Source organism: Pleurodeles waltl, chromosome 5 (genome assembly GCF_031143425.1).
Source record: "Pleurodeles waltl isolate 20211129_DDA chromosome 5, aPleWal1.hap1.20221129, whole genome shotgun sequence".
NCBI classification, from domain to species: domain Eukaryota; kingdom Metazoa; phylum Chordata; class Amphibia; order Caudata; family Salamandridae; genus Pleurodeles; species Pleurodeles waltl.
The window spans coordinates 1116382219-1116410098 of NC_090444.1; positions in this window are offsets into that span (position 1 = coordinate 1116382219).

The following is a 27880-nucleotide window of genomic DNA, read 5'->3' on the forward strand; positions in this document are numbered from 1 at the left end:
GTACCGCCGTGGCGGTCGGAGTGTTAAAGTGGCTGTCTATGTTGGCGGTTTCCGCCATGGTCATAATCCCATTCTTTTTTCCGCGGCCTGTTGGCGGTTTTACCGACGCTTTATCCCCGACCGCCTGGGTTGTAATGAGGGCCATAGTGCTATAATATAAGTGGTATAGTAGGAGCTTTGCATGTCTCCTAGTTCAGCTTAAGCTGCTCTGCTATAGCTACCTCTATCAGCCAGAGCTGCTGGAACACTACTAATCTACTAATAAGGGATAACTGGACCTGGCACAAGGTGTACGTACCATCAGGTACCCACTATAAGCCAGGCCAGCCTCCTACAATGTGCCAAATGTACAAGTTTTAATAACCATTCAAAGTCTGACACCTTTTTCTGATGCATATGTTTAAGAAACCACCTGGCAGTTTTACATCAGAATATGAAAAGGCACTGCTCTGGATAAAATTATAGTTTTATGCCACTTTTGTCGTAAATATATTCAACATTTTCAGCTATATAAGGCCTCCCAATGCATGGTACTATAATGGTTTGGAATTCATCAAACACAATTGAGATTCCACATTGCTAATAAATTATGATATTGTGGAAGTGTAGATGCTCGGATTCTAAAAGTCCTATAAAGGAAATGATGATAAACATTTTGGATAGGTTTAACCTGAGAGGTATACATAAATCTGTTAATTCGTTTAGGAGACCCTGAATGATGTAGCAATAATACAAGGCAAAAGTTCATAATTGGGCACATATAGGTAAAATATGATTGGATAACACTTTGGCGTAAACGTGGGAACAACAGCCTAATTTAGTGCATAAATACAATAAAAAGCAGATGTTGATAAAAAGGCTGGGAAAAGGTGTCATGCTAAAGTGGAGACAAGATTTTTATTTACGATGTTGGTATCTAAAGCAGAACTGGAGCTCGTGTCTTTAGAACACAGTTCAAGAGTGGTGATGATAAGATAGTAATGAGTTTCTATAACCTACAGAAATTGAATGTAAAGAAGAATGATTCATCCTTATGATTTATAATATACTGACATTGTTCAATATGTGTATTATGCCTTATTTCTCTGCAGATGTATGTGAGATGTATACACAAAAAGAATGTAGTAAGAGGAGTTGTCCTGTATAAGTACCTCAGAGCTTCAAATGCAGTAACACATTTCAAACTCTTAGAACACATGAAAGCGTGCATTGGACTGTAGCTGTAGCAAGACTGTTATAAATATCATCATACACTTATCAATTAAATAATATTGACTGTTTTGAAATGAAAATATGGATCAAAGTTTTGTGTATCATAATAAGGTCAATCAATCAATCAATCAATCAATCATAGTATTTATAAAGCGCGCTATGTACCCGTCAGGTCCAACTTCTGCAAAAGCCAAAGCTTGGTACTATGAATAATAGCATAGTTTGTTGTTAGATATTTACATTTATTTTCTAGGTGCTTTACAAGAACTGACTTTTTGCCTACTTCACACACTTTTCTGACCTCATTTTCTCTGTCTTTATGTCTCTGTGCACTTTACCACTACTAACCAGTGGTAAAATGCTTCGCTCCCTCCCTTAAACATGGTAAGATTGGTTCTTCCCAATTGGAATATTGAATTTACTTATAAGTCCCTAATAAAGTGGTTCTACATGTACACAGGGCCTGGAAATAAAATGCTACTTGTGGGCAGGCAGCACTGATTGTGCCACCCACTTAAGCAGCCCTATAACCATGTCTCAACCCGGCCATTGCAGAGCCTATAAGTGCCGTTCACTCTGCAATGTTGACCTGGCAAACTAACCCTTTAATGAGGCCCAAACATTCCCTCTTCTATATAGATAATTCACTACTAAGGCATGCCCTATGCAACCCAGAGGGCAGGGTGCAATGTATTTAAAGACAGTACTCATACTTTAATGTTTTACATGTTCAAGTATTGAGAACCTCCCAAAGTCATTGTTCCTACTGCTCTGCCTATCTCTTTTCTAGGATACCATTATGATCACCTTATTACATCTTATAAGTGTAATTCACAATCTGAAAGAGTTTTTTTTATTTTTTATTTGGTGTCCTTGGAATCACAATTTAAAATCATAGCTCTTGTTGAAAATCACAATTTGTGGTGAAGTTGGATTTTAAGTTGTAATCTTGGAAATGCCACTTTTAGAAAGTTGGCATTTTCTTAGTCATTTGGTGGATACAGTCTGCCTCTGATAATTTGCCTGGGGTGGGTGACAGCTGAAATTCAAGTAGGTTGGGAGGGATTAGCTGGTCACTGTCTTACACTTACTCCTAAATAGGCTGTGTCCTGTCACTACACAAAGGGCTGCATAACACCCCGTGATGAACCTGTAGCGGGGGGGGAGGGCAGGTCCTCTATGCCCTTCACAGGCCTGCCTTTGATGTCTCTCCCTCTGAAAAGACTAGATTGGACCTCTGACACCATCAAATTAGCACACTTGTGGACCTGTGTCTACTCTGCTAGGAAGGACTGCTGTGTTGCTGAAGGACTGCCACTTTACTGGATTGCTGATTTGCTGTACTGCTGCTTTGCTGACCTCCTACCTTGATGTGCTACCCTGCTTCCTCTGCCTTGGTATAAAGGACTTTACCTGCATCAATTGAACCCAGAGTGACTGTAAGGGCCACCTGCCTGTCTCCTAGTCTGAAGTCTCAGAACATAAAAGACTTCCAACCAACCTACTTAGGTACCTGGACTCTTCCAACTGCGAGTCTGCCCATCGAAGTGGTGCCACCCTAGTCCTGAATTCTTGGAAGTGAGACTTAAGATGCTTGCTTTAGCAAAGCCATTGCATTCCATGTTGACCTGATGCACCGCCACTGCTGCATTGATCGGAACCGGCACATCATTCCTTTTGTGGGGATCGGAACTGGAGCATTACTCCATTGCATGGATCGTGATCATTGCATTGTTCCTGTTTCATGGGTTGGAACCAGTAAATCACTGCTGTTACAAGGCCAGACCAGGTGCTTCACCTTCAGATATGTTGCAACATAGAACCAATGCATCGCTGGTGCTGCAAGGAGAAAGAAAGATGCATCTTCTCTACTGCATGGGGAAAATCAACTCATCTCCTTCTCTGCGGGGATTTACATCAGCACATTTTTTTCAGCGGCATCCCACATCACCAACGACAATGCAATCAGCATTAAGGTACTTTTGTTCAGTGGGCTTCACTAGGTCCATGTATTTGGCCCATGCTCCATCTTGGTTGGCCTGAACTTTTGATTATGGCCCGTCCAGCACCACCAGATATTCCCGATTGGCACTTTTTGCTTCCAAACACTACTTTACAGTTTAATCTTTAACAAATATTTACACAAGTTCTACTTATTGGATTATTGCCATTTTGATCTTGTTTGGTTTATTGAATTTGGATCTATATTTTAAACTTGGTGTGGAAAATTTTTGTGAGATATTTTTACTGTTTTACAGTTTAAAGTGTTGCACAAATACTTTACACACTGCCTCTAAGTTAAGCCAGACAGCTCTGTGCCAAACTACCACAGGGGTGCAGCGAGCAAGGGACCCACATCTGGGCATACCCTAGTCACTATACGGTGGATGAAGGGTGAAGTAAGCCTCAGCAAGGCCTACTAGTGCAAGGGGTTCGTCCTTCTCTGCACAAAATCCTCAGACCATATAGGAAGAAGTTGGCACAGAAACTGAAATAAAAGACAAAGTTTATTAAACCTCATGAGGTGGTACTACAGTTCAAACAGCACCCTTCGGTAATGTTTGAAGTAGCACACTGAACTAAGAGAGCATGGTCCTTTTATACCCACGCAGGGGCTAAAAGGAGGTGGAACTATTATAGAAGCAAGACTTACATACACAGAAGGTCATATGGAAATTCACAGTCGACAGGTAGGAGGGGGCTAACAGTTTTCAACATCTGAAAAACCGTGAGAGTGCACTTTGGGATACCCCACCTGCCACAGAAATGACCCCCTGATAGCTACCCAAGGCCAAGAGGTGCAGTGAGCATAGCACTTACACATGTGTGGGGATGGTGCTGCTGCGCACAGTCTGTCGTTGAAGCTGCGGATTGAGTAGATCAATTAATTCTAATATTGCTGCACTGCTGAGTCTATATTTATCGTACATCTCCCCCTCAGTTTGTTAGAATAGTGTCTGCCTGGTTCTGTATATCCTCTCCTGTCTCTGGCTCCTCCTCCTCCTCTGCTGGACGGCGTGGACTCTTCTCCTCCTTGCTATCACATATATTTCAGCCATCTTGAGTAACCCAGATGCCTTCTGGGTCTCCTTTTATACTTTGGTTCTGGTTACCACCTTCTCTGAGTTAGTGGTAATTTGGGTGTGCAAAATGGTCTTTTTGCGACTAGTCGCAATTTGCGAGTGGCTTTAACATATGGTTCGTGACTCGCAAATTGCGTCTCCCTATTTGCGAGTCGCACAATGGGGTCGCAGAATTTGCGTGTCGGTAATGGCTCACGTTGCAATTTGCGATTCGGAAATGGGGTTTTTGCATCCCATTTCCGATTTTGCGGGGTCGCAAATTGCGATTCGGGCCATTTGCGACTCGGAAATTTTTGCTACATCTGGCCCTAAGTGTTTTAAAAAGTCAAAAGACATGATCCCAAAGAAGCATGAATAAACAGCCTCTGTTGGTCAAGGCCCCCTCCCCAGTGAATTGGCAGGCAGTGGTGACATGGTTAAATGCATACATCAACACAACAGTGGCACAGTCACTGTATGAAGGTTTTAAGTATGATTTCACAATCCCTGCGGAGGGCTGTGTAGGGGTGCCAATTTGCAAAAATCAACAGTCATTGCACGCCAATCCTAATGTTGCCTGGAAGAAGATCCAGAAAGAAAGGAGCTTTGGGAGGGTAGCTGGTCCGCTTGACTCCATCCTACTGGATGATTTTTTGTGTTCCTTTTTGGGGGTAGTGGTGAAACAAAAATATCCAGGAGAGCATTGCTTGCATTGCTTGATCCATAATCTGTTGGCACCTATCGGGGCCATCGATGAGTCAGTGTGCTCAGTCAATTACACTTCACTAGATCAGGCCATGAAGATGCTCCAGGAGCTAGAACCTTGAACACTGCTAGCAGATATAGAATCGGCATTTAGGCTGCTGCTAATTCATCCAGATGACTTTCATTTTTTAGGCTTTCAATTTAAGGATTCCTTTTACTTTGACACATGCTTGTCCATGTACTGGTCGGTCTACTGTGCTTACTTTGAAAGGTTAAGCACCTTCTTGGAGTGGGGTTTCCAGTAGAAGACAGGGCACCAGTGGATATTACAATATCTTGATTATTTCACATTGCGTATCATACCCATGGGCCACCAGTTTTCCAGGTCCTTTGCACAGGAAATGTCTGGTTTGAAACAGATACAATGTGACACCAGGTTGTCAAGTAAGGTGTGACAGGACATGAGAGCTTGGGAGGCATTTTTGAAATACTTTAATGGTTCTCTCAAGTGGCCAAGTCCTGCTAAGACCAACTGGGAGTTAGGTTTATTTACACTTTGCAGGCAGCATAGGTTTTGTCCCCATCCTAGGGTCTTCTTTGTAAGCCCAATGTTGGCCACCAGCCTGGATGGGGTCATGTCTGGTAGCAAACATAGGTGTCTTGGAACTCTTTCCAATTTTGGTCACCATCACAGTCTGACCGGACCAGTTTCACAACCAGTCCATGATATTCTGGTCAGAGAACATGAGTGTTGCAGAATGCATTAAACAGAAGGAGGCAAAATATAAGATGATATTGAGATTGTTGAAATAAATCTTATTACTATGTTTAAGCCTCAATGTCAATTTTAAGTTCAAACATGCACCTTGGGTATTGAACAATGCAGCAGATCCTCTGTCTCGTTATTAGACCAGGCTAACAGGTACCACCACACAGAAGCAACAGAGTTCCCTTCTTCATTCCTGGACCAATTCTGGTGGCTTGGTGCCCCAGCCTATCAGACTTCATGGCTGTCAGGTTAGTGCCCAATACAAAGCGTGCTTATGAGGGAACATTTTGTGCTTACCACAGGGTTCCTGAAAAAGATGGGTGGGGGAATTGTTTTCACTGGTGTCTATAATTGAATTTTGGTGGGTTTTAATGGAGAAGGGGAGGCAAGTGCCATAGGCTAGGTCGCACACCACAGCAATTTCTTTCTTTACATGAATGCAGGGACACCCCAATGGGACCAAGCACTGTGCAAAGAGTGCTGATGGGCTGGCAGAAACTAGAAAGGATCAAGGAAGATGCCAGGTATCCCATAGACCCACTAAAACTGGGAAAGATCATCGCCATCCTAGAAAGAGTGTTCAGATCAATTGCTGAGTTATGCCTTTTCAGAGCAGCATTCTACTTGGCATTCTTGGTGGCATTAAAGATAGAGGAGCTAGTGGCAAATAGTAAGAAAGACAAACAGGGTAATGTTCAGGTGGAGTATATTGGATGGCCAAAGGCTCCATGGCAGTAACCATTACAAAGACTGACCAGATAAATAGAAAATAATATATTCTGCTGCAGAGGTAATGAGTGCTGCCCAATGTGGAACCTGGAGACCTGTTTGGTGCATAGCCCAAAGGTGGTGGGATGCACTCTGTTCATTCACACATATGATATCCCTGTTACTAAGTATCAGTTCACCAAAGTCCTCAGAATGGCTCTGACTTTGGTGGAGTTAGACCCTGCAGAGTACAGCCCTCACTCCTTTAGGACTGGGGCAGCTTTGTGGCTGTGGGTGTAGGACTTAGAGGACAAGTGGCCCAAAGAATAGGGAGGTGGAAATCCAATTGTTATAAGTGGTACATAAGATTGAACATGTTGTGATGATCTGACATTAATTGTTTGCCATTCCTTTTGCAGTACCCTCCTGTCAATGCAGGTGAAGACATGTTGAAGAGATGTGGTTGCCTGATCGTTTGTACTATCCTGTCAATGTGGGAGCAAGATGTGGCAAGGAAGTGCTGGTGTTGGGTCATTCCTATGTGAAGCGTGCAAAGGTGTAGTATTCAGCTGGACATTATGCAGGGCATGTCAGAAGGGCTGCATTTCATCTAACCTTCTGCAGGCAAGGAAGGCTGCCCTAATTCGACCTGAGATCTTCACTGGATAGATTACTGCCATGGAGGCTTCTGACTCCGTAGGTGGTAATTGTGCATTTAGGAAGCCTAAGACTTGTTTTAGTTGATAGTCTCAGAGATGGGTTAACTTTCAAGGAGGTTCCCTGGAACTAAGATAGCATGGTTTCACATTGTTCTGAGTGTGATTTGGAAATTCTATAGGTCTGTCAAGGCCCTCCATGAGTCTGTAAATGTTTATCAAGAAAGTAGCGATACTACTAAACAGAGCCAGTTTGTCTTCAATACTGTATTGTTGCATCATGAGGGAGCATTTTTCTTTCAGGGTGGTGTACTGGTCCAAGGAAGTTAACATAATGTTTCAGGAGAATTGGCGGACGTGGCTGTGCCAATGCATCGAGCAGGTGTGGGGACCAAATAGTAGGTGAACTATGCTGGCCTGTGATGGGTGAGGCCACGATTGGCAGGGACTTCATGGGTCCCCTAGATCATCCTTTTTGAGGCAAAACAATGGGTCAAACAGCAGCGTCACAGGAAACTCAAAGGGGTGCTGACAGCAAGGTATAAAGGACTTGCCATGGTGCAGGGGGTGTCTCTGACCCACAATCATTACCCGTCAACCACCCATATAGGCACAGTGGTCTCAACCTAGCACAGGCCCCTTGGGGTGTGAGGAAATCGGGTGCAGGTGGTACCCAAGGTAGTGTTGTGGATCCGTGACACCCATCTGTCAGCTATGCCCAGCTGTCCAAACTTCTACAGTTGCTGACAAGCGCTGAGTATAGCCATGTTCTCAGTGCTTTAGCTGAAATGTCCTTTCTGTATTTTGCATATTAGGAATCTCAGTATGTATATATTATGCATTCGGTGTGCCATCTGTGTATGGTCATGATCTGCTCTCAATGCGCTTTCTGTATTTTATTGTGTACGCCATGTAATTTCCAAAACGAGCACTGTGCCATTTGTAATTGTCCATATTGTACATCTCAACCCCAAGCACTATGTGCCACCCTATTGGCTCAACCCCCAAAGTGAAATTCACAATGTTTTAGGCCATGTGTGCATTTATCCATCAATTTCCAATTTCCTTTCATGTATCTGCATGCTGGGAACACATAGGTTTGCCAAAATAGAGGGTGTCAGCAATCTCGGCGGGCCATCTTGGGCGCAGCTGTATTTATACCACACCCAAGATCACAAGGCTTGCTTTGCCTTGAAAATCTGACTGCGTGAAACATCTGCCATCACACCGCTGAACAAGGACAACAGAAGAAGGCAGAATACTCACCACAGTAGGGATGCTGAAGTCCTGCCATATCACCACAATCACTGCTTCAATGATACAGTGCCTTCCTGACGCATTGATTTTAAATTTGAAAACCTGTAAGAAACAAGGAAAAAGAATATTAGACTAGGTATTGTTTCTATTATATGCATGCAAAAACATGAATGCACGTAAGAAAGCCTGCAATCAAAGAGCTACATTAATCAAGAGAGTTTGAGAATCGGGCCTGTGATTATTTCATGATACATGCATGCATTGTTTATTCATAAAGTAACAAACTACAAGACTTTGTGCAAAGCTCCTAGAACCCTGCAAGTTTGAAGCGTGACAGACTGTGCATATATTCACAAGGAACCTGTGTGCTTAGAGGGAGTGTTTCTGCCATTCTCTTTAACAGGAAATCTTAACAAGAAGGACATTTATCTACCATTAGTGTTGCTACAAGGTTAATTTCTAATATCATTGCTTTATGTCACTCTCTCCTATGTGTGTTTAACAGTGATATGATATGATAATGCCATGTACTTATATTCTATAGGACAAACCCTTAAATTGGGCCCGGGTGAAGAATTCTGCTCTGCCTGTGGAGTATGCAGAATTCAGACACTTTGCGCTCTGCAGAGTAGCACAGAGTTCCCAAATTCAGCATTTAGGCGCAAAGCGGTGTTCGTTCGAACATGGACGATTTGTTATTGGTGCTGTCTCAATAGGGCCACGATTCTCTAGGGCCACTAGTGAGCATGCGCACGACTTTGCATTTGCTCATGCTGCTTGTGGCCACGCATACAAGACTTCACATTTACCCGCACTGCTTCTGGCCGCGACAGTGGCCAAAACACTGCTGCTCAAAAGTGCAAATGCACCTGGAGTGGACTCGAAATTCATATAACTTAAGTCAAAAAGAGGATTTTAGGTGGATTTTCTTTTCCAATGGACCCTTCAAGTCGTGTTTAGTATGAGAAGCCTTTTCACTCTTTTTTCAAACAGGAAAGAAGTGACTCACAGACTCCAACTTCTGGGTCCAGTCCAGCAGGCTACCCCCAGTGCTTTGTCCATTTCCTGGTCACTTTTCACTTGGATTTCGAGGTGGAAGGAACATTTTCCTTGTCCCCTAGATATACCTTTCTATTTAAGGACTTTATTTTTGTGATATCACACAAGTAAGATCCCAAACTATTGAATAATGGTGTTGTTTGTTTGCTTGGGCATGCACCAGTATTTCTTTGTACTTTAATTAAAAAAAATATATAGTGATGGGTGGCCTGGAGCTTAAGTATGGGCTTAGTTATTATTTATTTTGCATTTCCTTGATTTTTCATCTTTTGCAATGGATATTTGTTGCTCCGCTCAGTACCTTTGATACATATTTGTAACATTTACAATAACATTTTACAATGTGGCCTAGGTTTCCAAAGGTCCATCTAACCAGTAGGCCCAGTAATAGTAGTCATTAGAGCATGTCATCAGTTCATGAAATCAATGTTTCAGTGGTAAATGTTTCTAAAACTTCATTAGGGCAGGGATGGCATTGGAGTAAATTAAAAATGTTGGCTATCATTTGCATTTCATTTTTTTGCAAACTGTAAATATTGTGGCATAATATTTGATGGCATAGGAGGATGTGTTCTGTTGTAAAATCTTTATAGGTCAATTCATTTTCTTGTTTTGCATTGCTGAAATAATGTTAGTGTTTTCTTCAGTGTTACCACCATGCCTCCTTGTGGCCAGTGTGTGTGTGTGTGTCTGTCTGTTTGTCATTTTCCACATTTGTCATTGTTCTCCATGGTGTGTGGCCGGGGCCATTTTGCTTAATCTATGTCCATAGGCTTATATGTGTTCTTTGTTCTCCATGCCTCCTTGTTCGCCGTTGCTGTTTGACCATGGGGCTGGTAGACATTTTATACATCCAGCCAGTGTCACTTTGCCATAGGATTGCATGTCTTCTTTTCTTCCCATGCCTCCGCGTTGTATTTTTACCATGTAGCTGGAAGCCATGTTGTGCATCCTGCCGGTGTGTCTTTGCCATAGGCTTGCATGGGTTTTTTCTTTGTTGTCCATGCCTCCTTGATCCTTGTTTTTGTTGTTTGACCATGTGCACTGCAGACAAATCAGAAGCATAATTCATTTGTTATTGATTATTCTATTTCCCCTGGACCACCTAGGTTTTTAAAGGATTTTTTCATTTACTCATGCACCTCTCTCTGACTACCACATGAGTATCTTTTAAAACAGATGGAGATAAAGCAAAGAGCTATATCGGAATGTTGTGCTGCCTGGTTTGAAACTACATTTTATGGTGTGGTGGTGTGGTTTGACTTTACAATGTTTGATTAAATTGGAATTTATTACATAAGTAGCCAAACACACTAATATTACATGTGTCTGTACTATGTAACCTTCAATAATGCCACATATCACTAATTGCTGTATTGCTTTTAGGTGCAAAAGAGAAGAGAGGTCACATCACCTGCAGTACTGCCAAAGAGAAGGTATGTACAGTTAGTCCTCCAATCTCTTCCGCTTGTGCAGCTTAGTGCCACTGCCAACGGAGAGTTTTAAGATGTTCCCAAATAAGGTTGCTCCCAGGAAAGTGGTTAGTGAGAAAAAGCAGCTTTCCACCAGCGGTGTGCCTACTGCAACCTCTTTTCTGGAGATGTGTGGCTGCCTCACTGGTCTACAGAGAAGAACCTGGGAGCAGCACTCCTGCATCTACAGCACCACCCTACATAAGGACAAGATCATGTCTGTCAGTGAGGCAGCCACTGCAATCATAGTGACGCTGACAAGCAGTGATATTGAATTGAATTTGTCCATTACACTACAAAGTAGTACCCAATCATTTCAGGAAACAGAGCAAAGTGGACAGCAGCTGCAGACAGCAAAAGTAGATCTTCCCAAAGTTGGAGCAGAAAAGGAGACCAAGCTTCCTGCTGAGCAAGAACCTCCTCTCTTCAATGGCTCCCAGATCTACAGCAAGAAAAAAGAAGGGTACTCCTCCACCATCTTCTCCAAGCACTACTCTTGATGACGATGGTAGGGACATGGATTGGACCCCGGCAGAGTCCGGGAGATGCCAGGAGAGGCAAAGGAACAGAAAAGTTCCAGAAAGCCTTAGAATCATGGAAAAGGATGATGATGATAAGCCAGTCATTGTAGGAGCTGACACAGAGGAGTTGGACATTACTATGCAATCTGCTTCGAACGAAGGACACAGGCAGAACTGGCAGCTCACGTATTTGTAAAGCCACAGCAGAGAAGTATGCACTGCAAAGACACAATCGATACACCCACATACCACCAGTTCTTCTTCAAGCATTGGCAGTGGCCCAGTAAGAAAGTATTCTCCCCAGTTTGGGACTTTTTTGTGATTAGCAAACAAGAGGAGAACATTGTGATATGCTCCATTTTCCACCCATGTTTTAATCGAGGTAAGCCTCGTTCGCTTTATGGTACTGGAGGCCAGGTGACCTATATAAAAAAAATCACAGAATCTGGTGGGGGGAGCACCTTAAAATGTGGTTGCGGTGGTGATGGTCAGGAAAGCCGGAAAACATCAGCTACAACAGGTCAAATCATGGTGGAAGGTGAGTGGCATTGTCACACAAAGCAGCCCTGTCCACAGCAGTGTGTCAGAATCACATGCTTCAGCAACCTCACAATGGCACAGGAAAGCTCAGAGTCAGATGGAGATACCATGACGTACTGTGACTGCACCTCAAAGCACATTGAGTCTACCACCGACTACATCTCAAAAGTTGCCTGCGTCAGTGGCCCCAGAAAAAAAGTAAATCTCTACGACCGCAACCACCCAAAGATACATTTGTACAGTGGGAAGCTGGCAAACATGTTAGCGCTGGACCTCCTCCCTTTTTCTTTTGTGGAAGGAGTTTGAGTCTTAGAGTTTGTGGCAGCCATCTGCCCAAAATGGAAGGTTTCAAGTTGGACCTATTTTGTCAGAGTCGGTCCAGCGTTGCATCATGATGTGCTGCAATTGGCTGGACAAGCTTTGCAGTGAAATGTTGTCCACACTATTCACATGACAACAAACATGTGGACCAGGTATCAGGCTACTGATAACATGCGCATCAATGCACACAGGTTCTCTATTGCGGGGGTAAAGCAACAGCTATCTACCAGTCTTGGACCTGAAGAAATTTTAAAGAGCGTACTGTGGAATGCAACAGTAGCATGTTCACCATGGAGAAATCACATACTGCTACAAACATCTTGGATAAATTTAATAGCAAGGTATCTGAATGGCTGCGAGGTCTCAGATTTGCATTTGTTGCCACGGATACCGGCAGTGAAGTAGTCAAGGAAATGACAGACAGTGGCTATTTCAGGGTCCTTTGTTTGGCGCAGTGCTTCAACATGGTTGTGCGAGACTTTCTAAAAAAAGAAGACATACTCAGCAACATACTGATCATTTGCATATTAATCTGCACTCCCTTCAGCCATTCTTTGACAGCCCCAAAGCAGTTGAAGATTATTCAGTGTGGTAACAGAGGGCTGGTTAAAGCTCTGAGACTGGTGATGCCAACATGTTGGGACTCAGCCTTTTTTATGTTTCAAAGTCTGTTTGAGCATTACAGACAGATCAATGACTATGTCATTCTAAGAGGAGGGAATGCAATTGGGAAAGCTATGACCATGGATGCAGACAAATGGGGCCTAGTCAAATGCCTGCCACAGATGCTGCTCCCTTTTGAGGTGTTCACACTGAAAGTTAGCGAGGAGGACCGGCTAAGCTATCCTGTTGTTGCATATGCTACAAGAGCAACTAAAGAATGTATCTGAAAGGTTCCTACTTGGAGGAGTGAATGAAAAGTCAGAAGCACATTCCTTGTTTAAGAGGCTAAGAATAAGCTATCTCTTGACTTAAAATGCAAGGCGGCAAAATGGCATTATCAAATCGAAAGAGTACATCTGTGCCACCCTACTTGATCCACGCTATAAAAAAGTTCTTCCCACTTGCATGCCCTTTTCTGATGTTTCAAAATACAAGAGATGGATTGTTGAGCAAGAAGAAGAATGGCTGAAACTTGGAGTTCCACTCTGCAGGTCTAGTGTGCTGCCTTCCACTTCCAGAGAGGGCAGTTTTGTCTCACAGCAGCCAACACCAGCAACAAGAACACAAGCAGCAACAGCATTAGAAGAATCAAACCCAATCTCTGCAATGGCCTGGATTTGAGTGGCAGGTCTAATGTCCAGTGCAGAGATGAAGGCAAAATAGGTTAAGCAAGTGGCATCACAAATGATACTTCAGAGGATGTTCCAGGAGTATCTGATTGACCCAAAAGAGGTGTATGTTGATCAAAACCCATTGGTATAATGGTGTGGGATCATGCACCAATGGCAAGAGCTCAACAGGCTGTCAATAAACTATCTGGCTTGTCTTGTGGCCAGCCTCTATGCTGAATGTGTGTTCAGTGCAGCTTGCACAGTTGTTATAGTGAGAAGGACCAGTCTCTCAACTCAAAACATGGAGAGATTAACCATGATCAAATTGAACCAGCATTTTATGCCACCTGATTGCACTGTTCCTGAAACACCACAGGAGGAGAACAAAGATGACTGGTCTGAATCAAGTATGTTTGCTGACCAACTTCTGGATAAACCACCTGAGTTTGAGTACAAACTCCACTTCCCCGTCTGAGTGCGCCAGTGCCAACATAGAACCTTTTCATTATTTTTCATTTAACTTCTTTCTTTCTTTATTTCTTTGCAGAAATAGCTAATTGAACATTGTTTGTGTCAGATTTATGCTGCATCACCATTTATATTAATCACCTATATGGTCAGTTAGGAGCTGGACGAGTGTGTAGTGAAGAAGCCCATATCTTCCCTACCATTAACTATCCTTTTTTACATCACCTAGCAGGGCAGCCCCAGAAGATCATTGATTAAAAGACTGCCAGTGCCAATGCCAAATTCCAATGTGTTGCTACCATCAAAGATCAGATAATATTTTGTATCTACCACTGTGGTTGGACTTGAAGAGGTAAGAGTGGTGATATATTGAATGATTGTGAGTGATGATTGATGAGGTATGTGGTGGCTGACAGTGAAGGAGAGAGTTCAACAAATTTGCAAACTTGATTTTAATGATTTGCAATGTTTGGGGGCTAATGGGTGATCATTTTTTCCTTGACATGATTAGCCTTTCAAACTTAGCGAAATTTACCCGCAGGGTCCACTCCTTTTTTCTGGTTCCTCAGGACTGGACTAGTCACCTCAGTTACCAAGCACAAATCTACCCAAAATACTCCAATCAGTTTTCCATTGGTTCTTCAACATCAGTGTACTACATGGGTCTACGTCACTTGATCTGGGACAGAATGCTAAGTTAGGAGGAAGAGGATGGAAGGACTCAGGAGGGGACCACCTCAACATCTAGAAGGAGAACGTTTTCAACTTCAAAGAGAAGCCTTGATGATGGCAAAGACTCTGAGGCCTAGTACTTATTCAACTCTGTTGACTGGAGAGAAGTGTATTCATTTGGGAACTGTTGCAGAGTGTGTGTTTTCTGCATTGCTTACTCAAACATGGAACTCCTCTTTATGTTCTTGCTCTGCCTCTGAGTCTTCTTGGCATGCTTCTGACTCCTCATGAAGCTTACCTTGCTTCCTTTTGTCCTTCTCCTTTACTTTATAATACAGTTGTTGTTTTTCAATATGCAGGCCTTCTCCTAGTTGTCTCCTGCATAAACAAAGGTTGGTGAAAGCTCAACACTCCATCTTACGTACTGGACAGGTTCAGCCAGACACCCATGTATGACAGACATTCTGAGAAGAATGGAGATGCACCACCCAATTTGGCAATACAGTATCATTTTCCTTTTTGAACTATCATAATTTTTAAAACTGGGAGGGTTAACTTCAGCCCTTTATAACTAGCATTTTTCAAACCTAGGAAAAAGAACGTTTAGAGTTATACTGAAGGACTGTTTGCAAGGCATTTAAATGATTTTTTTCATACTTATACTTCCATCCTTCCTTTCACAACAGATTGATGATAGTGTGCTGCTCAGCACCCCAATGAAAATTGTTGTTTCTTTTGTGTAGTGTTTGTCTTTGTCACATCTTCATATTATAACATTAATGGATCACACAATTGAATGAGTGGATGTGGTAAAAGTGACACCAACTCACTGCATGACCTTCTATTACCTGAGCAATATTTCACACTGGCCCCATCAACATCATCACTCAAGCCTTGTGTTCCGTGTTGAATAAAGGCTTAACCTTGTCCATCCACTCCTGACTCTGAGCCTACTTCTCCTGACTCAATGATTTCATTTCCTAAGTTTAAGTTTCATTAAATACTAGCTGCACATTGCTCAGAAGAAGTTGATATTGCTAGTTTTTATTATCACATCAGGCCCTCTTTGTTGTGTGTCAAATACTGTCATCGTGGTAGTATGGTCTCAGTTTTTTAAAGATAATATATAACTCACTAACACCCTGTTTTCATTTAATCAAGTTGACAGTGGTGGATAACCCTTTGAATAATCCTGCAGTTGAAGTTTGCATAGGTGGGAGTGTCACCTTGTGCCTCCCCTTGTGTCCCCTTGTGTCTTCCTTGTTAGCGTGCTCACTTGCTACTACTACTACCCCCTTAAATTAAGATAAGATGCCACCTTGGGAAAAAACTGGAGTAAGAAGAATGATATGTCCGCTGTCGCTTCATCTATTCAAGTAAGAGAAGAACTATGGATTGAAGTGAACTTGTTTAGTTAGCAATTACTTCTACTGAAGATGTTGTTTGTGTGTATCTAGGTTTTTCCTAGGCAAAATAGGCAATGAAATGATCCTCTAGTGGTCAATATAGTTACAGAGGGCCGTAGAACAAGGGTATAAGTAAATGACAGAATTTTTTTTGCAGATTTTAAAAAAGCAGGCTACACTAAAAGACAGCAGTGCAAACTAAAACACCAAAACACCAAAATAAAGATTTGAGTTATAAATGAACTAAAATAAATGATCCGCTTTTATTTTTTGCAAATAGAAAACCAACCCTTTCCACCCACAACTGGAGATCATCCAGGGTTGCCTCAATGTGTGCCATCTGGTGGTCCAGGAGCGCAAAGGGTTGCAGGATGCGGTGTTGGAAGATGCGGTCTGAGGGAGCTTGAGGGGGGCAGAAGTGATGGAACTGAGATGGGTTGATACTAGCTGGAGGCTGCTATGATGATGCCGCTGGGAGGCTGGAAGCACAGGTGGCTGGTTGGAGGAACTAGGACTGGCAAGCATGTTGGCTGCTGCTTGGGCCTCGTCCTCCTCCTCCTGAAAGGTGACCAGTCACTGATATTCATTGCTTATGCCCTCCAGTCTCTGCTGCTGCTTCCTACTACTATCTCCTGGCAAGTTGGATGTCCACCAGGAGTAGCTATAGCAGGAAAGAAAAAGGAAAATGAAAAATAATAAACTGTGCTCTGTGCAAACATGTTTTTAAAAAGTAGAGTGGCACAGTAGCAGGAAATTGCTGGTACCTTAAAGTGATTAGAATATGATGTTGATGATTGCGACAAGACAGAGGGCCATTTTTTTACCCAATCATGACTCACTGTGGTTGACAAATGTCAAAAAGGTAAAATTTGAATTGACATGAATCCATTATGGAAGCCATGACATATTAATCACTTGTACGTAAATGTGGCGCACGCCAAAAGTGATTTTTCAATTTTGTTTTGGGTGGCTTGGACAGAAATTTTAAAAGAATAAAGGACTGAGGTACTAGGAGGTGACAGAGTGGGCACTGGGAGGCAAGGGAAACACACCTTTTACGTTTTCAATGCATTGACAACTTTGTAAATACTGCATTAGCTGAAACAGATGCACAATGCTGTAGTTATGTCATAGTAGCATGGGTGTCTAATGGGGAGGGGGATAAGATGAAGGGTGAGAGGATATATATCTGCCTTGCTTTAACTACAGTGAGTTAAGGTAGAAAACAGAAAATTTAAATATCCCCACTTTGAACCAACGCTTTGATAACCATGCACTCTAAGCAAAGTAGGTGAACAGACCTGTTCCTCTCCAGAAGAGCTCCCTTATTTTTTGATCCAAGCAATTATACATTCATCTTTTCATTCATTGTTAGAAATGGGGTCTTTGGTTGACAGTCAGGTTACCCCCTGTTCAAGCAAGGACCCTCACTCTAGTCAGGGTAAAAGAGAATCACCCTCAGCTAGCCCCTGCCTACCCCCTTGGTAGCTTGGCAGAGCAGTAGGCTTAACCTCAGAGTGCTAGGTGTAAAGTATTTGTACCAACACACACAGTAACTTATTGAAAACACTACAAAATGACACAACCCCAGTTTAGAAAAATAGGAAATATTTATCTAATCAAAACAAGACCAAAACAACAAAAATCCAACATACACAAGTCAAGTTATGAATTTTTAAAGATTAAACTCAAAAATAGCGCTTAGAAACAAAAATGCTTCGATGAGATGTTAACACGGCGTCGTGACGGAGTCGTTCCCAACAAGCCGACACCAGCGGCGCCGGACACGGAGTCGTGTAGGCCCCCAAGCACAGTACCTTTGGTGAAGAGTGAAAACAAGCCGATGCGCGAAGTCGGGAATCGCGGCGTCTGTGCGAAACGTTGAATCTGTGCACTTCGAGCGGCGTCGGTCACTTCGTGGTGCGGCGACTTCCACGGAGTCGCGGACTTCAGCGGGGCTGCTGCAGCGACGGGCCTGCGAAGAGCGTCGCGTTCCAGCGAAGGTCACGGCGTCAGGTGCAGGCGGCGTTACCGGATTCAGCAGCGGCGGCGGTCCGAAGTCGTTTGAAGTCGATTTCCTTGGATTCCACCAGCTTTCCTTTCAAGGGCCCAGGGACTGGATAGGGCACCACTTGTCAGGGCAGGAGTCTCTCCAGAGACTCCAGGTGCTGGCAGAGAGAAGTCTTTGCTGTCCCTGAGACTTCAAACAACAGGAGGCAAGCTCTAACTCAAGCCGTTGGAGATTTCTTCACATGATGGAAGGCACACAAAGTCCAGTCTTTGCCCTCTTACTCTGGCAGAAGCAGCACTGCAGGAAAGCTCCACAAAGCACAGTCACAGGCAGGGCAGCACTTCTTCCTCAGCTATCAGATCTTCTCCAGGCAGAGGTTCCTCTTGGTTCCAGAAGTGTTTCTAAAGTCTGTAGATTTGGGTGCCCTTCTTATACCCATTTTAGTCTTTGAAGTCACCTTTCTTCAAAGGGGACTCACACCTACTTGTGAAATCCGGCCTTGCCCAGGCAAGGTCTCAGACACACACCAGGGGGTTGGAGCCAGCATTGTCAGAGGCAGGCACAGTCCTTTCAGACGAGAGTGACCACTCCACCCCTCCCTCCTAGCAGAGATGGCTAATCAGGAAATGCAGGTTACACCCCATCCCCCTTTGTGTCACTGTCTAGTGTGAGGTGAAAAACAACCCAACTGTCAGACTGACCCAGACAGGGAATCCACAAACAAGGCAGAGTCACAGAATGGTTTAAGCAAGAAAATGCTCACTTTCTAAAAGTGGCATTTTCAAACACACAATCTTAAAATCAACTTTACTAAAAGATGTATTTTTAAATTGTGAGTTCAGGGACCCCAAACTCCACATGTCCATCTACTCTCTAGGGGAATCTATACTTTAATCCTATTTAAAGGTAGCCCCCATATTATCCTATGAGAGAGACAGGCCTTGCTACAGTGAAAAACGAAGTTGGCAGTATTTCACTGTCAAGACATATAAATCACATTACTATGGTGGTCATTCTGACCCTGGCGGTCTTTGACCGCCAGGGTGGAGGACCGCGGGAGCACCGCCGACAGGCCGGCGGTGCTCCAATGGGGATTCCGACCGCGGCGGTAAAGCCGCGGTCGGACCGGCACCCCTGGCGGGGTCCCGCCAGTGTACCGCGGCCCCATTGAATCCTCCGCGGCGGCGCAGCTTGCTGCACCGCCGCGGGGATTCCGACCCCCCCTACCGCCATCCAGATCCCGGCGGTCGGACCGCCGAGATCCGGATGGCGGTAGGGGGGGTCGCGGGGCCCCTGGTAAGAGGGCCCCTACATGTATTTCACTGTCTGCTGCGCAGACAGTGAAATACGCGACGGGTGCAACTGCACCCGTCGCACAGCTTCCACTCCGCCGGCTCGATTCCGAGCCGGCTTCATCGTGGAAGCCTCTTTCCCGCTGGGCTGGCTGGCGGTCTGAAGGCGACCGCCCGCCAGCCCAGCGGGAAAGTCAGAATTACCGCCGCGGTCTTTCGACCGCGGAACGGTAACCTGACGGCGGGACTTTGGCGGGCGGCCTCCGCCGCCCGCCAAGGTCAGAATGAGGGCCTATATGTCCTACCTTATCCATACACTGCACCCTGCCCTTGGGGCTACCTAGGGCCTACCTTAGGGGTGCCTTACATGTAAGAAAAGGGAAGGTTTAGGCCTGGCAAGTGGGTACACTTGCCAAGTCGAATTTACAGTGTAAAAATACACACACAGACACTGCAGTGGCAGGTCTGAGACATGATTACAGAGCTACTTATGTGGGTGGCACAACCAGTGCTGCAGGCCCACTAGTAGCATTTGATTTACAGGCCCTGGCACCTCTAGTGCACCTTACTAGGGACTTACTAGTAAATCAAATAGGCCAATCATGGATAAACCAATTACATACAATTTACACGGAGAGCATATTCACTTTAGCACTGGTTAGCAGTGGGAAAGTTCTCAGAGTTCAAAAACCAACAGCGACAGGTCAGAAAAAAATAGGAGGCAGGAGGCAAAAAGATTCAGGATGACCCTGCATAAGCAAAAGTCCAACATTCATCTATTCTTTTTACCCTTTGATACCCCCATTTAAGCTTTACGCTATCTCGTCCAGTCTTTTGCCATTTGAATCCAGCCATCCATATTTCCACCCGTCCACCCATCTACTCACCTATCCAGTCTCCAGTAACCTCCTTTCACCTATTCATCCATTTATTCATGCATCGTTCATTACCATTGTTCATTACCATCCACCCATTCCACACCAGAGCATCCTTTTTCCCATCCATCCATCACCCATTGAGGCATCCTTTCACACCTTTCACCACTTTCATCCATCCTTTTAACCACCCATGCATCTTCTATCACTCACCTACACATCTTTTCCCTTCTCCCACACATTCTTTCACTATAAACCATTTCACCCATTCTTCCTTTAGTCGTCCATCCTTTGTTCGCTTTTCCATCAAGCTGTCATTTGTGGCATCCGTTTGTTATGAGCTTTTGTTTGCTGATTAGTGGACAGAAGAGGCCATTTAAAACTCAACCTCCACTGTAGCTGTTAAACCAGGGGCTTCACAAGCAACACCCTTGCAGTGAGTATACTAGTAATTGTCAATAAGTAAGAGCAATATGATTTACCAACGCTGGTCCCTTCTGCTGCCGGTTCTCCCCCTCTGAATGCAGCCATTTCTGGCGTACTGGCGCTGCCGCTGGCCCCTGTACTAGTGGTTGGTGTGGCTGGAAAATATGTTACACATTTTTGATTCCAACAAAATAAACAAAGCTGCAATGGATCACTACAGTTCTATCTTCTTCTATCATTCACTTTAGGAATTATTTTGTCAGTTGTTAGAAAAGCATAAGGAGAACCTGGTTGGCAAATGTAAAAGAAAACCTTCATAAACATGCGTACAAAAGCTGACTTCGGCATGCAATCTTGTCGGTAGAGTACCTGTCCTAAAAATATCTCCTCTTAGACTTAAAGTACTAGTCCACAATATATATAAAGGGAGAAGGGAAAGCTAAACTTAGTAACAAAGCAGAAAAAAAAGCTAGTAAAGACAGTACGAAGCCAGGTACAGATACATGAAAAAATAGTTAAATGCAGTGATAACAAACATTTAACACAGCTTAGATAGAACAAAAATAAGTACAAAAAAGAGAGACAGGCACAGTAAAAATAAAACCAAAATTATTCAATTATTCGAAATGAGGAGAGGTGAAAATTAGGAAGATAATGATGATAATAATAATGACGATAATATTAATAATAATAATAATAATAATAATAATAATAATAATAGTAATAATAATATAACAGGAAGGCTTACTGTGGCCAGCAGTTCTGCCAGCATCTGCACTGGTGGTTGTACTGGCACCCTGTTCTCCTTCTGGATCCACATCAGATGTTGCCCTCTTTTTTGCCTTTGGCGCTGAGGTAAGAAATAAAGAAGATAAAAAAAAGATTAGTGGTACAGTTCATCTCCTAAAAAATATTTTGACAAGCAGAGGCAAACACAGTAACTTTGTATATTTCTAAATCAGATCGGCTAGTATTTATCAACTCAACTCGAGTTAACCTATTACTTTTAGTTTCCGAAATTCTACACCTAAGCCCTACTCCAAATTTCCTAAACTATGGGCCCTATTCACAAACTATTGAGACAAGGCAGCATTGCAATCCTTATTGTTGCACTGCCCTGCATCAAAAGAAAAGGGCAGGAATGTGCTGTATGCACAAAATATGACACATTCCCATCCTTGTTCCCTGCATTGGCACACACTGGACTGCCATGCGCCAATGCAGTGACACCTGCACAATGGTGCAAGGGAGCCTACATTGCGGGGATGATCATTTTTGTGCAGGAAGGGAAACCTTCCTTCAATAAAACAATCACAAGAGGGGTTTTACTTTTTCTATGTGTGCTGCATTCTGATAAAAGGAAAAAAGGAGGAGAAATAAAAGTATTTCTCCTTGTTGCATCTCCCTTACACCTCCTCTGGAGAGGCATTGGCGTTTGACATATAACCAGGTTACAAAACCTTGTAAATCTGGCAATGTGTCAAATGCCATGGGTGTTATGTGGACACACCCGCCGTAAAACACATGGCACAACACCCTGTCGCAGGGTGGTTCAACTCAGCGACTTTTGCTGCATTGACTTAGTCCATATATACAAGGCCATGAAAAGCCATGCAGGGTGGCATTACGTGGCCTTGTAAATATGACTCCACAGTGTGCGCCACCAGCCCTTCACTAAATGTGACGTTCTAGTGGTGCAACAGGCCTTATAAGAATGGCCCTACATTTACAACTATGTACCACTAAAATACATTCATATTGCAGCGAATGATCTTTGCTTCTCAACCACCTTTGAAGGGGTCACGTAGCCTCCATTGTTTTTCAATTCATAGATGCGCACCTACTATGATGATATCATGCTATACATCACTGTGAGATTGCAGTCTTGTAAACAATGATCTTCTGGGGTAGGCCAGCTAGGTGATGTAATAAAAGGATAGGCAATGGCATGTGAGGGAGTCAGGCATTGTCTAGATTTTGAAGGGACTACATTAGCTACATAATGAAAGGCACAGAGAAGGGAATGCTAACTCACTGATATCACTTATTAGTAATAACCCTATCTTATTCTTGGTGAGAGGAGGAGTCTTTGTCTGCATAGCTTCTTAAATAATGTGCCCAATTGCACACCCATGACCACAATTAGGAAGCACCGACTGAGCACCTGGCTAGCTCAAACTGGATCACATAATAAATATTCATCGTAACATAAACTTAACTTACCTCTGAGAGTCAGTACTGCTAATAGAAAAAAAATAGCATTGTGGAACACACACAAGCAATAAATAGCTATAACTCACCGAGTGCAACACCTACATGCCCAGCAGGTCAAGCATTTTCTATTCATGGTCGATTATGTCCACCCAATAGTGCATCAACTGCTGCTGAGTGTGCTGGACCCCAGTAATGAAATCTCTATTTGTAATGATAAAAATCAAGGAATTTGGTTATATCTTGGATAATGAATTGGCCAAACTGGGGGATTAAATGGTACATTCGGGGGTTTGTAATGTGATAAGTGTGTGGATATGTATTTAGTCTATTGTGTTGTTATATGTAGGTTTTATCGAACCATATTGGGGAGCATAATATAGTCCTGAAGAAGGTGGTGAAAAAAGTTTGGAAGCCCACCGAAACACGTTGACGCAATACCTTGACTGGACCCATAGAAGGAGGCTTTTATCGAATAAAGAGTGTGGATAATTATCGATTAACCTATTCCTATCAACATTGGGACAGTTCGTTTTCATAGACTATTGTCTTGTGTTTGTCTCCCTTTTATTTTACTTCATTTTATATTTATTCCATGTTATTGAAGTTTTAGTATTTATGCGGTTGTGTTGTCTTTGTAAGATTTGGATTTTATCTGGATTTTTATTAAAAACACTTACCCTTGATTTCCTTGATTTTAGCTGACCAATAGAGAGATTCATTATGTGTATGAGTGAGGTGTGATTCATTTGGTTTTCTTATGGGGGATTTCTTTCTGATTTTACTGTGTTACGGTACCCTATTCCCCCAGCTACACTGGTTATAGGAGGGTCCCCTCTCTATTTTTCTGGTTCTGGACCCCAGTGTGCCAACAAACCAACTGCCGCACCCTTCCCCATAGAACTCAATGCTCCCAAACGGTGTAACTGCTCCCAGGACTGATGTCACCATGGAGGTGAGGTGGTGCTGCACAAAAAAGTACAAGTGCTGCCCCCTCTGCCTCAGTGAAAATGGGGCAGGGCTGCACCACTTGGTGGCGCCAACACCCACAAGGTAAATGGTTAGCAGTCACATCGCCTCTGCTGCCCTCTGCCACGGAGCTGGGTGGAAAAAAGAAACAGGAAGAGATGGAAGGAAGGAAGAGTGACAGAAATGTAAAATATGCTGATGGAATTCCTTGGAGCTCACAGAGTTTTTCAGCAACTTCCCAGAATTCCACATAGTGATCGCCAAAACCCACCCCACCTGAAATCTATCACCTGAACACAGCTAATCACAAACAATTTTCCAAAGAACAGCAACAAAGGCGTGCCTTCATATGAGACACACCTGACAGAAGGTAGGTGCCACATTATTAGAACTGAAGCAGGACCAAGCGATGGGTGTGGGGTTACTCATATAAACGCTCTTTGACTGATGACTCTTTTTTTTACCTTTGAAAGTTCGACTGCTATACACTTTAAGAGAATACACATTCCAAACACCAAGGACCTTCTCCTGTGTACCCCAACTATCATTCTTGTTGAGTTGAGCAGTACATGTAAAATGGTCACATTTGAGGAATTTACCCACATCGCCTCTGCAAGGCCAAGCCATGGGCTAAGTGGTGTGGTTCACGGTATGTCTGACAGGTAGGTTTCCTAGGAGAAACAGGGCCCTGTGCACAAGAGCTCTGGGAGCAGGAAAGGGAATATGAGAACCTCTCATAAGGAGGCTCACACCCTGTGGACTAGGGGGTGGAAAATGAAGGGTCCCAGAGCCAGTCATGATCTGATACAGGAACTGTTTTATGTTTGCAGAGCAATGAACTAGTTATGGTTAGGTGACATTGTATTAAAGGCTCTGTTAAGGCTAGGTTTCATTGGTAATAATTATGCAACTAGGAATGTGGTCACTGTGCTAATTTTGTTGGTAAACAATTGTTGTGCATGATTTTTTAATCTCAGCTCCACAAGTGGTCTCAGGCTAAGTCATTGGTGGGTACTGTGTGGGGCATGGGCAGATTGGAGGGTCACTCCTATCCCAGGAGCCACAGGGTCTCCCTGGACATATCAACAAGGCTCTCCCTACTTGGGACAGCCATTCATTTTGGTGGGGACGACAGGGAGCAGACAGGTGTAGTTGCATGTCACGGGGCTGTCAGGGCCAGGAGTGGGGGGGCATGGCCACTCCTACCTCACCCCCAGAAGAGCAGAGTCCTTCCAGGATGATGGGGAGTTTCCAGTTGGTTAGCAGTGCAGGGGTGCCCCCTTTAAACGGGGCAGCATAGCATTGAGTGGGCCTCTTTGCTTCACTTCACATTGCAGCTTAACCCCATAGATAGCTGACAGCAGGATGCCCACCCACAACAACAAAGCTGCAACCGGCCTCTCATCTTTGCCATGGTACATTATCTGGCACATCCTTGTGTGTGAGGTTCTGGAGTGGGTGTGCAATCAGGGAGAAATTTGGTATCCAGTGTCTGCAGTAACTTGCCACCCCAAGAAAACCGTAACTTCCCTCTGTGTTTGTGGCCTTGGGTATTGTGTTATTGTTGCTATCCTGTCTGGCAGCAATCTCCTCGATCCTTGGGACAGTTCACATCCCAAGTATCGCACTTTTGATTGACAGAACTGTAATTTCCTGGGGGAAACCTTATGGCCCTTCCTTGCCAGGTGACATAATAGGGCCACTGTATCTTGAACACATACTGTAGGAAAGTAGCCTCTTTCTAGCATGGTTACCCCCACTTTTGGCCTGTTTGTGAGAGTGTGTCAGTGTTTTTACTGTGTCATTGGGATCCTGCTAGCCAGGACCCCAGTGCTCATAGATAAAAACCTACATGTCAGTATGTTTTGCCTGTCTCACTGGGGCTTTGCTAGCCAGGACCCCAGTGCTCATAGTTTGTGGCCTAATGTGTAGGCCTGTGTAGTGCCTAACTGTGTCACTGAGGCTCTGCTAAGCAGAACCTCAGTACTTATGCTCTCTCTGCTTTTTAATTCGTCACTGTAGGCCAGTGACTTCATTTACCAATTTCAATTGGCATACTGGACCCCCCTTATAAGTCCCTAGTATATGGTACCGAGGCACCCAGGGCATTGGGGTTCCAGGATATCCATATGGGTTACAGCATTTCTTTTGCCAACCATAGGGAGCTGAGACAATCCCTTACACAGGACTGCCATTGCAGCCTGCGTGAAATAGTGCACACACTATTTCACAACCATTTTCACTGCACTTAAGTAACTTACAAGTCACATATATGTCTAACCTTCCCTTGCTGAAGGTTAGATGCAAAGTTGCTAAGCATGAGGGCACCCTTGCACTAGCAAAGATGCCCCCACATAGTTCAGGGCCATTTCCCCGGACTTTGTGAGCGCGGTGACACCATTACACACGTGCACTACATATAGGTCAATACCTATATGTAGCTTCACAATGGTAACTCTGAATATGACCATGTAACATGTCTAAGATCATGGAAGTTTCCCCCATTCCAAATCTGGTATTGGGGAGCCAATTCCATGCATTCCGGGGGCTCCACCATGGACCCCTAGTACTGCCAAACCAGCTCTCTTAGGGTTGCACTACAGTTACAGCTGCTGCAACCTCACAGACAGGGTTCTGCCCTCCTGCGGTTTGGGCAGCCCAGTCCCAGGAAGGCGGAACAAAGCATTTCCTCTGAGAGCAGGGTGTTACACTATCTCCCTTTTGAATAGGTGTTACAGGCTGGGGAGGGGTAGCCTCCCCCAGCCTCTGGAAATGCTTTGAAGGGCACAGATGGTGCCCTCCTTTCATAAACCTGTCTACATCGGTTCAGGGACCCCTTCTCCCCTGCTCTGATGGGAAACTGGACAAAGGAAAGGGGAGTGACCACTCCCCTGTCCATCACCACCCCCGGGGTGGTGCCCAGAGCTCCTCCAGTGTGTCCCAGACTTCAGCCATCTTGCTTTGCAAGGTGTGGGGGCACTATGGAGGGCTTTGAGTTGCCAGTGCCAGCAGGCAATGTCAGAGACACCTCCTGATAGGTCCATACCTGATAAGGTAGAACAATCCCCCTGTCAGGGCTAGTTAGGGTCTCTCCTGTGGGTTCTCTTCAGATTCTGCTTGCAAGTTTCCTTCAGGAATCCGCTGCAACCACTTCAGACTCTTCTGACCTCGGATCAACCACAGCTTGCTCCAAGAAATGCTGTAACTACAACAAAGTGTCTACAAGAGACACTTTTCTGCAGCAACCTCAGCTCCAAGTCAGCAACTGCAACAGTTTCCATGGTGTGCACGCTCTGGGGACTCCCTGTCTTCATCCTGCACCAGAAGAACCAAAGAAATCTCCTGTGGAGTGACGGAATCACTCCCCTGCTCCAAGCAGGCACCTTCTAAGGTGACGACCGGTATCCTGGGACTCCTCTCACTGTGACAAGCGTGCTCCTAAGGACACAAAGGGTGGACATCATCGACATAGACTGTCCTGAGGTCCTACTGACACAATTTTGAGGAGGTAAGACTTTGCCTTCCCTGAGAACAATGGTACCCCTGTTTATTGGGTCTTCTTTGCCTCCTAAGGCCTCTGTGCACTCTTTGCAAAATTCCTTCATGCACACCCTGGCCCAGATCCCCAGCACTCCACCCTGCGATGCTCAACTCGCTGAGTTGTTCTCCGGCAGCATGTGATCTTCTTTTGTTGTGCTGCATCAACCACATTTTGCACCTCCTTTGAACCCAGATACTGCAGCTTCTGGGGGTGCGGGCTGGCATCCTGAGGGCTCTCTAAAATGCTGAGAGCACCCTCTTCCTCCTCACACAGAGTTGAGGCCCACAGGTCCCTCCTGGGTCCATCCAGTGCCATTTTGATTAAAAAAATGCACTTTTGTCGTAGACAAGGCTTGTGGGTGCCTTTCAACACAAAATCTCATCTGCAACAATCTTCACACCGTGGGACATTTTTTGCATCATGCAGGAACCCGCTGGCATCTTCCTAGGGTGC